Consider the following 13,828-nt stretch of genomic DNA (forward strand, 5'->3'; position numbering starts at 1 on the left):
CATATTCGAAATACATTACTCGGCTAAGGAATGGTAATAAACTGGTTGATTTACAAAACAGACTGGAATCGTAGTTTTGGAACAAGAAAATGTTTTAAATCTAAATCAAGAATAAATATCAACATTAGAAATTGCATAAAAAGTGGTATGGTTGTATATGCGATAAACATAAAACGTTTTGCAGAAACAATGGACTATATGTGTGTGAAAAATAAATATTAGTTTTATGTTGAAGAGTAATTTTCAAAGATCTTGTTTTTAATATGTTCTCATATATATATATGAGAATATATTAAAAAAATACATATATATATATATATATATATATATATATATATATATATATATATATATATATATATATATATATATATATATATACTGTGTATATATCTATATATATACAGTATATATATATATATATATGTATATTTTTTAATATGTTCTCATATATATATATATATATATATATATATATATATATATATATATATATATATATATATATATATATATATATATATATATATATATAAAATGGTCTACATTATTGGTCATTATAGGCATTTACATTTGCTGTCCATATCTTAATTTTTTTCTTTAAAATATGATTGGTAAAGTAAATTGACTACTACACTACTACTACCACTACTGCTGCTGCTACTACTTTTCTAAAAGTTCAGGCCAGCCCTATGAGAGCTGATAGTCAGCTCAGTGGTCTGGTTAGACTATTTTAATAATAATAATAATCTAAAAGTTCAGACGAGAACGAGCCGAGAAAGCGAGAGACGAATTTGTCAACAAGAAACTGAAAAACAAGGAGACTTTCTTTCACCGAATGCTTCTTTTTTATCTTCTTCCCATGGAAGGGCGCAAGATAACCGAGAAAGACAGAAAAAATCTTATCATTCGTTCTTAGCATCTTCGGGTTATCGTTCCGTAAGAAATTTTCGGAAAAGCCGAGCGCATAAAAACGTTATGTCATTCTAGTCCCAAAGCATTGCTTGCTTTCATATTTCGTACACGTAACTGAAATGAACAATGGGGTTGTTTGTTATCATTCAGCGGTGAAGGTGTTATCTAATTATCGTCAATCCATCCCCCATCCCCCTAACCCCCCGACCCCTACTCAGTGCACACCAATGAACCGGCCATCCCACTAACAACATATCGGACTCATCATCATCACGAAATTTTATACATCTACTGTATACGTACCGTTATGAACTTACGAACTCCGACGTCTGATCACTCCTTTCCGATCGTTTCTACATTGTTCCTTTAATGTCTGAATTCCTATCAAATTAAGCTTCTCCTCTGTGTCCTCCCCCCACCCGCCCCCCGCCCCGCCATAAAGATGTTCTTGGCTTTCCAAATGGACGACGCCCTGTCAGTTCTAAATGTACCGTTTCTCTAACCCGTTGTTTTTATCTCTTTCCAATTACGTGTCCAGGCCATGACTGTACGTTAGTGATAGATTTCAAAGGTTATTCATTAATAGATAACTGATCCGGAACCTACGTATTTTTATTTAGATTTTCATCGTTCTTTGGTTGAACTTAGCCATGTATGATTATTATATATATATATATATATATATATATATATATATATATATATATATATGTAATATATATATGTATGTATGTACATATAATTTATATACATATTGTTACAAGTGACTCGCTGGTGTTCCGATAAAAGTATTCAGCTGCACACGTAACAGCGTTTCCTGAAATGCAGAGAGGAGCTTTGCTGAGTATTAAAATTAACATGCATAGGCCTATCATATGAAATGGACAAAGTCTAAGGCTGGAGGAGGCACTTAAATTCACTAATTAAACTCAGCAAAGGTAACTTATCATGCAAGGGGACGTTAAATCACTAAAATGCCAGATGTAGGAGATTCACAAGAAGGGAAAACTTCAAGATGGGAAGTCGAGAGAATTACAGAAAATAGAATGGGCGAAACTCCTCCTGTCAGACACATACCTGCTTGACTTATGATATGCTCTCTTAGCCAGAAAGCAAGGCTGACTTCCAATTAGCCCTTAGTGGGATTCTTCCACTGCAGTAGGTGATCAGGTCACGTGTCATCTTAGGCTAAGGGAGCCTGCCTCACAAGGGTTGGAGCTATCACAGCTCCCAGGAAGATGTTATCTCCTTTGCATTCTGCCAATGTCTCCTTGCCCTTTCCTTCTCAGGGCATCGCCCAACCTCTCTCGGGTCGCATGAACTGGGTTAGTGAGCCAGTTTATTCTAGTCTGCACTGGTACGATCTGAAACAGGAATTTCCACCCAGTACAAGAGTCAAAAAAGAAGCAAAGGAGAATAGGGCATTAAGGAGTGGCAAACAATGGCAGGAATTTGACAGAAGGGGAGAACAGAGCCCGAAGGCATTTCCTGTCCACTTCGGCTGAAAAACTACTGCCATACTCTTTCTTTTACTCTATTTATTGAATTCATGAATAAGGTTTTTTTAATAAGATGGTAGAAGGCCTGAATTCTGTAAAAGCTCCCCCTTTAAGCAGATGTTCTGTCCTTGACATGATGGAAAGTCTGCTAGTGAGGGCCACTGCCACTTTAATTTACAAGTACCCTCCTTAAGCCTCAGCATTTAAATATGAATTCTACATAAATAAATGGCACCTCTAATACTTTAAATTAATCACATGAAGAGGTAAGAGCAATTCATCAAAAAAGCTAATTAAGCAGGTGAAGAAAATAACTAACATGCTTTAAATTCAAAATGGTCCTGCTTTTGCAGTGATAGACAGGCTACAGAAATTAGATTTTAAATTACACATTAGCATGCAGGGTAAATAAAAATGAAGCTAGGACATGTCCTCAGCTGTGTGCTAGAGAACAGACTTAGCTAATTACAAAGTTGCAAAATCAAATGTTTCATAGATACAAGTCCTGGTTAGGCTACAGATTAGGAGAAAATCTAGGCATCCTTCTCTGGACAAGGTGCCAGAATTGCTCTATTAGGATATGAGTGCCATGAGAGCTCAGTGGCTCTATTAACTACCTGGACCTTCTACACCCCCTACCCCTCTTCCTCCTTGGTTTCTTTCTAACATTAGGCTGAGTTCCCCTAGCTGGAGCCTGGGTACATGACTCCAAAGGAGTCTGAGAAAACCCTTGGGCCAGGTTTGGGCCCGCAATAAAACTACCCTCCGGAACTAGACCTGGAGTGATTGTGGGTGTTACGTCAACTGGAGAAACAGGCACTGAGTTGGCGACTGCCTTGGCTGCTGCAATAAGTTGGACAGCAGAGGTACCAACTAGTTCTGCTAGCTTTTGTGGCATGGCCTCCATATTGGTGACCAGCTTAAATAGGAATTCTCGAAGAGCGTTGTCCACCAGAATCTTGTCTCCAGGGGACGGTGGTGAAGAAGAGGTGGCTGTAGGTGCAAGGAGTTGACAGGTTGCAAGGACCAGCTCAGGCATGGGTTGCAAGGTGCAGCCAGGGGCTGAGCTTCCACTGCAGTTAGGGGAATCCAGAAAAGACCCTACTGAGCTTCAGGCTGGCTTTCAGCTGGACACTGGTAGCAGGGCCAGGTCGGTAGATCGAGAGGGGGGCCAGACTGGGACCTCCTGAAGAGAGATCGGCAGCATGCTCTGGCACTGACTCGAAGGCAGGCTCAGGCACTCACGATTCTAGTTTCTGCTCTTCTTAATCATACTATTCAGTCATTCACGATTCTAGCTTCTACTCATTCTTTCTCATACTATTCAGTCATTCACAATTCTAGTTTCTGCTCATTCTTAATCATACTATTCAGTCATTCACGGTTCTAGTTTCTGCTCATTCTTAATCATACTATTCAGTCATTCACGATTATAGTTTCTGCTCATTCTTTCTCATACTATTCAGTTATTCACCATTCTAGCTTCTGCTCATTCTTTCTCATACTATCCAGTCATTTACCATTTTAGCTTCTGCTCACTCTTTCTCATACTATCCAGTCATTCACCATTCTAGCTTCTGCTCACTCTTTCTCATACTATCATAGCACACATCCAAATGTGAATATTTCGGCGAATATATCATTCGACACATAACAACGATGAATATAACTGAAATAAAGTTATAATGATTAGTTGATTAGTTTGCCAACGGAACATTCACACACACACAAAGAGAGAGCGAGAGAGAGAGACTGTGTCTGGAATACCGACTCTGATTTCGTCAACCAGAGGGAAACCACTTAATAGCTAAAACAAAGTAACACACTTCATCCTAAGCGAGTGGAGAATCAACACCGGCCGCTCTTCTTATAAACCCCCAGGAGAGCAAGTGGCTGAAATGCTCTGAAAAATGCTAAGATCTAAGGGAAGAAGAAGAAGAAGAAGAAGGAGGAGGAGGAGGAGGAAGAGTTTCCTCCCATGTGAAAATGAGGCTGATTCATGATTTTAAGCTTCTTTTACCCAAAGCTCCTTTGAGAATTTGTGTCCCATTGCAGATTCGTGTGTTCAGAATGAACACAGTAGTAGTTCTGCTGTAATTATTATCATTATTCCCAGCGATGTTACTGTTGTCTTTGGTTGTTGTGAAGCTTGTTTTTTAGTAGGATGGACAGCGGTTTGGCGGCCGCTGAAAGTTCACTGGCCCTTGAAGATGGAAGCTGGAAACAAAAAAGAGAAGCTCGAAACTGTGGCCGAGGCCGGCGGATGAACAGTGGTTGGGGGGCCGCTGAAAGTTCACTGGTCCTGGAAGATGGAAGCTGGAAAAAAAAAAGAGAATCTCAGAACTGTGGCCAAGGCTGGCGGATGGTGGACAGCAGTTGGGGGTCCGCTGAAAGTTCACTGGCCCTGGAAAATGGAAGCTGGAAACAAAAAAAGAGAAGCCCGGAGCTGTGGCCGAGGCCAGCAGATGGACAGCGGTTTGGGGGCCACTGAAAGTTCACTGGCCCTGGAAGATGGAAGCTGGAAACAAAAAAGAGAAGCCCAGAACTGTGTTTTTTGAGGCCGGAGGATGGACAGCGGTTTGGGGCTGTTGGAAGTTCACTGGCCCTGGAAGATGGAAGCTGGAAACAAAAAAACGAGAAGCCCAGAACTCTGCCTGAGGCCAGCAGATGGACAACGGTTGGGGGGCTGCTGAAAATTCACTGGCCCAGGAAGAGGGATGCTGTAAACAAAAAAGAGAAGCCCAGAACTGTGGCTGAGGTCGGCGGATGGACAGCGGTTGTGGGGCTGCTGAAAGTTCACTGGCCCTGTAAGATGGAAGCTGGAAACAAAAAAGAGAAGCCCAGAACTGGCCGAGGCTGGAGGATGGACAGCAGTCGGGGGGCGCCGCTGGAAGTTCACTGGCCCTGGAAGATAGAAGCTGGAAACACAAAAGAGAAGCCCGGAACTGTTGTAGAGGCCAGTGGATGGACAGCAGTTGGGGTCTGCTGGAAGTTCACTGGCCCTGGAAGATGGAAGCTGGAAACACAAAAGAAAAGCCAAGAACTGTGGCCCAGGCTGGTGGATGGACAGCTATTGGGCCGCTGGAAGTTCACTGGCCCTGGAAGATGGAAGCTGGAAACACAAAAGAGAACCCCAGAACTGTGGTCGAGGCCGGCGGATGGACAGCGGTGGGGGGACCCCCTGGAAGTTCATTGGCCCTGGAAGATGTAAGCTGGAAATGCAAAAGAGAAACCCAGAACTGTGGCTGAGGCTGGCAGATGGACAACGGTTGGAGGAGGTCCGCTGGAAGTTCACTGGCCCTGCAAGATGGAAGCAGGGAACTCAAAAGAGAAGCCCAGAACTGTCCGAGGCCGGTGGATGGACAGCAGTTGGGGAACTGCTGGAAGTTCACTGGCCCCTGAAGATGGAAGCTGGTAACACAAAAGAGAAGCCCAGAACTGTGACCGAGGCCAGCGGATGGACAGCAGTTGGGGGGCCGCTGGAAGTTCACTGGCCCTGGAAGATGGAGGCAGGAAACGCAAGAGAAGCCTGGAACTGTGGCCGAGGCCGGTGGATGGACAGTAGCTTGGGTGCCATGGGAAGTTCACTGGCCCTGGAAGATGGAAGAATGGAACACAAAAGAGAAGCCCTGAACTGTGGCTGCGGCCGGCTGATGGACAGCTGTTGGGTAGCCGCTGGAAGTTCACTGGCACTTGAAGATGGAAGCTGAAAACACAAAAGAGAAGCCCGGAATTGTGGCTGAGGCTGGCGGATGGACGGCGGTTGGGGGCTTCAAAAATGCAGCCCTAAATTTCTCTTATATGCATGCATGAACACTAACCATTTTGTAAAACATAAAGCAACCATACAGCACGTGCTTTAGTGAAAAACTCCAATTTTGCCACTCTGGAAAATTGTTGCATTGATACATTATTTAACTCTAGTCACAGTCGTCAGCCAAACGCGTGATTACCAAATCTGATTCTAGCACTGACTCATGAGAAATCATCAGCCTTTGCTATTTTTTATCAGATTTATGAACACAATTACTCTGCTTCGTTCCTTGTTCCAAGTTGCAATGGAGATATTTACATTACGGTTCGTTTCAAAATCACCAATACAAGATTGGGATTAATACTGGCAAAGGTCAGCCATTATTACAAGTGGCGCGCCAGTGTTATGATAAAAGTATTCAGTACTATTTAGCCTTGCTAATGAGTGGCTCCCTACTTGTAAAGCAAGAAGGAGGTGAAGTGGAAGGTCGCCAGTGAGACCCAGATAATACAACTCTAGGGGTTTGTTCGCATAAAAAACAGATAGAAAATTAAGTACAATTAATTTACAAGGGAAACATGATTAATTACAAATAAGTACAGGGAAAACATATACCAAGTACGGCTAAATTACGGGGAAAATGAGTCAAGTACAGAAAGCTGAACTAAAAGGGAAGAATATCCCAAACTGACACAATTAATTTAAAAATGGGGCAATGGAGTTGAATGTGGGCACATAGGCTCCACAGTAGAGGTGGCGTAGTGGCAAACTGGAAACAGGGGAATGCGAGCGCAGTATTCAATCACACACGTAACAGCATCTCCTGAAATGCAGAGAGGCTCTGTTGAGTATTAAAATTAACATGCATAGGCCTATCATATGAAATGGACAAAGTCTAAGGCTGGAGGAGGCACTTAAATTCACTAATTAAACTCAGCAAAGGTAACTTATCAGGCAAGTAGATGTTAAATCACTAAAATGCCAGATGTAGGAGATTCACAAGAAGGGAAAACTTCAAGATGGGAAGTCGAGAGAATTACGGAAAATAGACTGGGCGAAACTCCCCCCTGTCAGATATGCATCTGCTTGACTTATTACATGCTCTCATAGCCAGAAAGCAAGGTTGACTTCCAACTGGCCCTTAGTGGGATTCTTCCATTGCAGTAGGTGATTGGGGTATGTGTCATCTTAGTCTAGGGAGTCCTCCTCACAAGGGTTGGAGCTATCACAGCTCCCAGGAAGATGTTATCTCCTTCGCGTTCTGCCAATGTCTCCCTGCCCTTTCCTTCTCAGGGCATTGCCCAACCTCTCTCGGGTCATGTGAACTGGGTTGGTGAGCCAGTTCATTGTAGTCTGCACTGGTACAATCTGAAACAGAGGAATTTCCGCCCAGTACTAGAGTCGAAAACGAAGGAAAGGAGAATAAGGCATTAAGGAGTTGGAAACAGTGGGAGGAATTTGACAGGGAGAGAACAAATCCCGAAGGCGTTTCCTGTCCACTTCGGCTGGAAAACTACCTCCATACTCTTTCTTTTACTTTATTTACTGAATTCATGAATAAGGTGTTTTATAAGATGGCAGAAAGGCATAATTCTATAATAATATATATATATATATATATATATATATATATATATATATATATATATATATATAATTTGTCTCTTATAGCGTTTGATATCCAATTTACTATACCTTTGGAATAACATTCACTCAAGTAAAGGGGAATTATACAAATATAAGTGTGTTTGCCATTCCTTCTCTGAGGAGATGGTACCTGAAGATGCTTACTTCCCTCTTTTCTGCTAGTAATTTAGGATGAGGTTGCAAGCCCCATTCCATCTTATTTATATATATTTATATATGTTACCACGTGCTGGGCCGGGTTGGGAAGATTAGATATTGAATTTTAATTGAAGTCTTCCTTAGTGGCCAGACCCAGCGCCCAGTACGTAAGCAAAAGGTGTAATGAATGATGGACTTACCTTGTAATTACATCCAAAACAAAAGAAAAAGGAAGGTCACCTGGAAACCAGTGATTACATTAAATTACTTTATTCTATACACTTCAAACAGATTGAATTAATCTTGGCTGTCTTGCAATCCAGCAATTAATTGCACACTTAATGTGCCACAACAATTATATTTAAAAATGAAATAGAATAAATCTGGCTAGGATACAGCCAAGCAAAGAGAGCAACAGGAGTCTTATAACAACAATTCAGTAGCCGATTTCCACAATGAAATGATAATTATGCAATGATAACGTGTGGCAGAGCCGTAACCTGTGGCTCTTTGGTTATGATGACTATCAATTTCAGAGGATATCTTGCAGGTGGCAAGACTAAGGTGAAACCTTCTAAGGCAATCGGTCACAAGGTTCCAGGTTGCTGAACCCAAGGGGCAAGATAACCAGTATCTGGAAAAGATTCCCAGATAAGCATTCATATACACAAAAGATTCTCTCATTTACAATACTTGATCACTATGAAGGGATGTATTACTGTAGATTTAATTAGAGCGAATTTAACACGATGAGGAATGCTTTAAATTATATCACAGAGCAAAACAAATTCAGAGCTGGACTTTAAGTCATGAAGGGAAAATGTACATGCTAGGTTTGCAAACAAAGGGAGTGTGTACTTGGGAGAAGGGAAATTTGAAAAGAGAAAAATGAGAGATTCTAGTAAAAGAAACAGACACTGGTGTTAACTGCTAAATTTAGACCTGCCAGTAACATCTGTGCAGTGAGGACAATCCAGTCTGCTTGTCCTTAACAATTACGAACACTTGGTCGAGCAGCAAACAAAGAGCAATGCACCGAAGAGCAGGTGTGGGGAGACAACCTTCTGTCTCGCAGGCTGGACTCCATAAGGCGGGGGCGACATCCCAGATGGTCTGGAAAAGCAATTAACGCCAGCAAGAAAGATTCACAGGGGAGACAGATCATGGGGTCAGAATATTTAAAGAGCAATCTAGCATGCCTTCTAAATCCCATGATTAATCACTTATTCCTTAGTCTTGCTTCCTTCTCACAAACATCTCCTACATTGTACTGCTGTAACCCCCATTTTTCCTGCCCCAGCTTCAAAGGAAACTGGGCACTAAGTTACCAGCTTGGAGAGACTGGAACAGCGAATATTTATAATAATAATAATAATTATAATAACATATATATGTGTGTGTGTTTGTTTGTGTTTGCATCTGTATTTTATATATATATATATATATATATATATATATATATATATATATATATATATATATATATATATATATATATATATTGTAATGAGTAAAACCTCCTTTTTATCTCATCCTCCAAGAAGTAAAGTAAGATACAATATTAGAACATTTTACAATCTATTGAAATAATGTTCATTGTTTTAATTTCAACCGTACAGGAGGTTAACTGTGGGTAAAATTCGCCTCTATTGACTCCTCTCACCAGTACCCTTTTGGGTGAGCTCTTAATCCCTTTTCCTTGTCCAAGTGACTGTCCAAAATTTCAGGTGCTGTCAAAGGAGAAAGCAACTCCTGCACTTAGCAACTGACCCATGTGACTGGCGCCATCTTGAACACCTGGACCAGATGCCCCCAAGCCCCATGTACGAGACCCTTATAGAAAACGTGGTCTTACCGCCATACAGCGCCATCTACAAGGAGCAGGATTTTAATCCCCCAATGCTATAAAAGGGCACCACACAGGCACATCATTCTTAGAAGACCATAGATGCTTAGAAGATGGAAATTTATCCAGGACACTTCCGTCCTCCCCTGCTCCCTGGAGCTGCCCCTTGCTGTCCCACATGGCTGTCCAGAGCTTAAGTTACTTTTGCAATGAATCCCTTTAACACTACCCTCCATCACTGGCACACCCCGAAGACAAGGAATCTGTCTCCCGACGAAGGTAATGTACCAAAGTCAAGGTTCTTACGTCAGTTACGTCCCTGTCAATCGTTTTCTATTTTCCACTTCCTTTTCATAGTGCGATATACCTACAATAAGACCTGTAATGCCTTATTTTGTGTTGTATTAATTTATGAACCAGGGAAGTGAAGTGTAAAGTAATTGTTTAAAACCAGAGTTCTCGGAATCGAGTCCTTTCCAAGCCCCTTCTGTGCAACTTCTCAATTCCTTGATCAAGGCGCCTTACTGCAGCTAAGTAACCACGTGTTCTCGATTGCAGATAGGAGTTAACCTGCTGTGTATCTGTTATCATCTTGTGTGTGCAGTGGCATAACCACTGTTCCTCTCCCCTGCGGTGCCCTTTGAAGCAGGCCCCCTTTGAGTTTCTTCACAGAATTAACCATTTGTTTATTAACCTTATTATATGACAGGACTCTGTTTACCTGTCTTTATTTACACTTCCATTCTTCTGATGTGTGTTTTTTCTAATGTAAATATAATTAATTAAGTGAAACCTAAGTGTTTACCTAATAACTGCCTTCAATCTTTACATATCGTTTTACCTGAACCCATTATTCGAGTCAGATTTCACCTGTCCAAGGTAAGTTACTGTAACCTTCAGCTTAGAACCATGTCAATATATACTGTATATCTATACAAACTTGTGTTACAATGGATACATATGTATGCGCGATATGCGGGTACTTGACTTTCTTTATATAAACTTATTCAAATATCCAATTTTCCAAGTAAAATTTGTTCTAGACATCAGCAAAAGCTTCACGTGTCATAAGTTACAATTCAAAGAATTTCCACATACCCATTTTTTTTTTTTTTCGTAATGTCCAGTACCGAGATTATAGGGAAGTTGTTTGTGCAATTCCATCAAAATTCAGGCAGTATTTCTTATGAAGTATTGTTTTTGCGAGAAGGAAATATTTCGTACTTGAGGTAAATTTTTAGTCGCACAAACAGCAGATTCACCTGTGCTACACACTCGACACTTGGAATTTAATGCCCAGTATGTAATCGCGGGGCACTTCTCACTTGGCAATTAGTACTCGCCAATTGTACATGGTAATTTATTTTTGGCACCTATAGTACAGTGCCAAAGTAACCCAGCGCAGGGAGAGAGGGAAATCGGTTGTACGTTACCTTGGGAAAAATCGAGAGGAAGAAGATAAGAATGTCAAAAGAAAAGTATTTTTCCAACTCATGCTTTGGTGTCTCTTACCTCGAAGAATCAGTCGTGTCTGTTGGTTGGTCATATAAAATTAATTGGGAATTTTCACCTGTAGGAAGGACACTCAAAGGCGACTAATAAAATGTTTGAATTTTCCTCTCGTTTACATCTCAATTTCATATTTTATCGTTACAGTTTATATTATTTCTTTTATCGTGTATCTGTTTACCTTCTGATCTTTTAACCGTATGAAAAATGGGACAGGTACTGAAAATAAAGCTGCCCAGATAAAGTCTTTAATATATAAAAGAAATAAGAAAAGCACAAATCAATTGGGTTTAGGAAAGACGACATGAATTAATTGCTAGCTTAATAAACAGAAATTCTGTTGAAAAAGAAATGTTATGTTACCGACATCTTGCCGATTCAACAATATATACAGCATTGTTTCTATGAATTTCAAGGTCATTAGACACCACCTTGAAAATACTTGTGACGGAAAGAAGAGAGCAACAGTACAAATGTGGCAGACAAAAATAACTGCTTGTACAATTATATTTAAATTAACTGAAAGATATATGTACATATATACATATTATATATATAATATATATATATATATATATAGATATATATATATATATATATATATATATATATATATATATATATATATATATATATATATATGTATATGTATATATATGTGTAATTTCTAATTTTGTTATATACATCCCGACAATTTTCATATTTACAAATATCAAGCCCTAAATATAGTATAATATTCAGTTCACCATACCTCGAAATAACTTACACCCAAGGGGAATTATGATTGATAAGTGCTTCGTCACTATTGGGATTCGAACCGCTGCCATGTTTACAGCGATGTACAGTTACTTTACACACACACACACACACACACACATATATATATATACATACACACATATACACACATATATATATATATATATATATATATATATATATATATATATATATATATATATATACTGTATATGTGTGTGTGTATGTGTGTGTGCGTGTACCAATAAAGTATACCTTAGTTTTACCAGACCACTGAGCTGATTAACAGCTCTCCTAGGGCTGACCCGAAGGATTAGACTTATTTTACGTGGCTAAGAACCAATTGATTACTTAGCAACGGGACCTACAGCTTATTGTGGAATCCGAACCACATTATAGCGAGAAATGAATTTCTATCACCAGAAATAAATTCCTCTAACTCTTCATCAGCCGGCGGCGGGAATTGAACTCCGGCCAATAGCTACATGCATGTGTGCAACTATGTGTCGCCAGTTCCATGTTTTAGCGCATTGATATGGCTGTATTTGCTTGCAATGAGTCACAAAATACTTACCAACATTACGGATAATTTCCCGTGAAGATAAGAAACGAGAAGCTTTGGCTCCTCCGAAGAACTAACAACAGAGGAACAGAAGTAAAAGCATTACTGTACCCTCTCGGTCTTTTATACATCGGCACACCTGCCAGTTTCCCTTTGGCTATCAGTCTTTCACGGAATTTCTCTTTTTATCTCAGATAAAAGTGCAGTCTTGTTTTGTCTTATGTATATGACCTGTGGTAACACTATCACATGCTGCGATTTGAACTTGTTTGACTAATAGTGATAATTCAGCAATCATAAATCATTTTGCCGTTGTAAGAAATGCAACAGAACTATAGCAACATTACAATTGCACAACAAAAAATTATTGTTTTCATAATTATATTCAGATTAAGTTAAATACACACACACATATATATATAGTGTGTGTTTATAGATATATGGAAAGACTTTCAAAGGCATCTCCACCTATGAAATTATTATATTTTATTTAAAACCTATTTGGTACTATTACTATAAATATACTAAATTTAACCAATATAACCGTGCAAAAATACCTTGAACTGTAAAATAAAAACAATTTATTTAAAAATTGTTCATTTGCTATGACAGCATTGGAACTATATTAGAATCCAGTCATACAAACTGTCAGATATTTAAACGTGTAAAACTACCTCAGTTTATATAAGCCTGATTTCTTTGCAGACTGGAGCAAAAGAGTTCCGAGAGAAATCCTAGACACCAGAAGGATCAGATTTCATTCGCCTCCCGTGGCCGTTCAGCTAAAATATATTCGGTCCCGCGGCCCGCTCCCGGATCTCATGGCTGATGGCTGACTTATATGGTGGTGGTGATTCAACTCGGAGGCTGCCTTCTCCCTCTGTGACCTCTTTCAACCTGCCTTTGCAGCTCTCTCTCTCTCTCTCTCTCTCTCTCTCTCTCTCTCTCTCTCTCTCTCTCTCAAACTAGGCAATCCGAAAACAGATTTAAATGAGACTTCTGATAAGCGATGACGAATGTTCGATATTTGACGTCACTAGAACATGTGTGTTTCGGATTCTTCAGCTCATCTCTCTCTCTCTCTCTCTCTCTCTCTCTCTCTCTCTCTCTCTCTCTCTCTCTCTCTCTCTCTATTTGTTGTTTCATTATAAGGGAATATCATATGCTTCTTCCATGGAGGTAAGCTAGCTAGCTCTCTC

General features: G+C 39.9%; 1 long non-coding RNA gene across 1 annotated transcript; it reads right to left on the reverse strand.

Moving 5' to 3' along the window:
- Window positions 1-1,622: 1,622 nt before the first annotated feature.
- LOC136849746 (uncharacterized) lies at window positions 1,623-12,764 on the reverse strand. Its single transcript, XR_010856402.1, has 3 exons — window positions 12,642-12,764; window positions 1,993-2,279; window positions 1,623-1,732 (listed from the first exon to the last, which is right to left on the reverse strand). It is a non-coding gene; the product is annotated as an uncharacterized lncRNA (long non-coding RNA).
- Between the last annotated feature and the right edge of the window lie 1,064 nt (window positions 12,765-13,828).

This window comes from Macrobrachium rosenbergii, chromosome 21, assembly GCF_040412425.1.
Source record: "Macrobrachium rosenbergii isolate ZJJX-2024 chromosome 21, ASM4041242v1, whole genome shotgun sequence".
In the NCBI taxonomy this organism is placed as follows: domain Eukaryota; kingdom Metazoa; phylum Arthropoda; class Malacostraca; order Decapoda; family Palaemonidae; genus Macrobrachium; species Macrobrachium rosenbergii.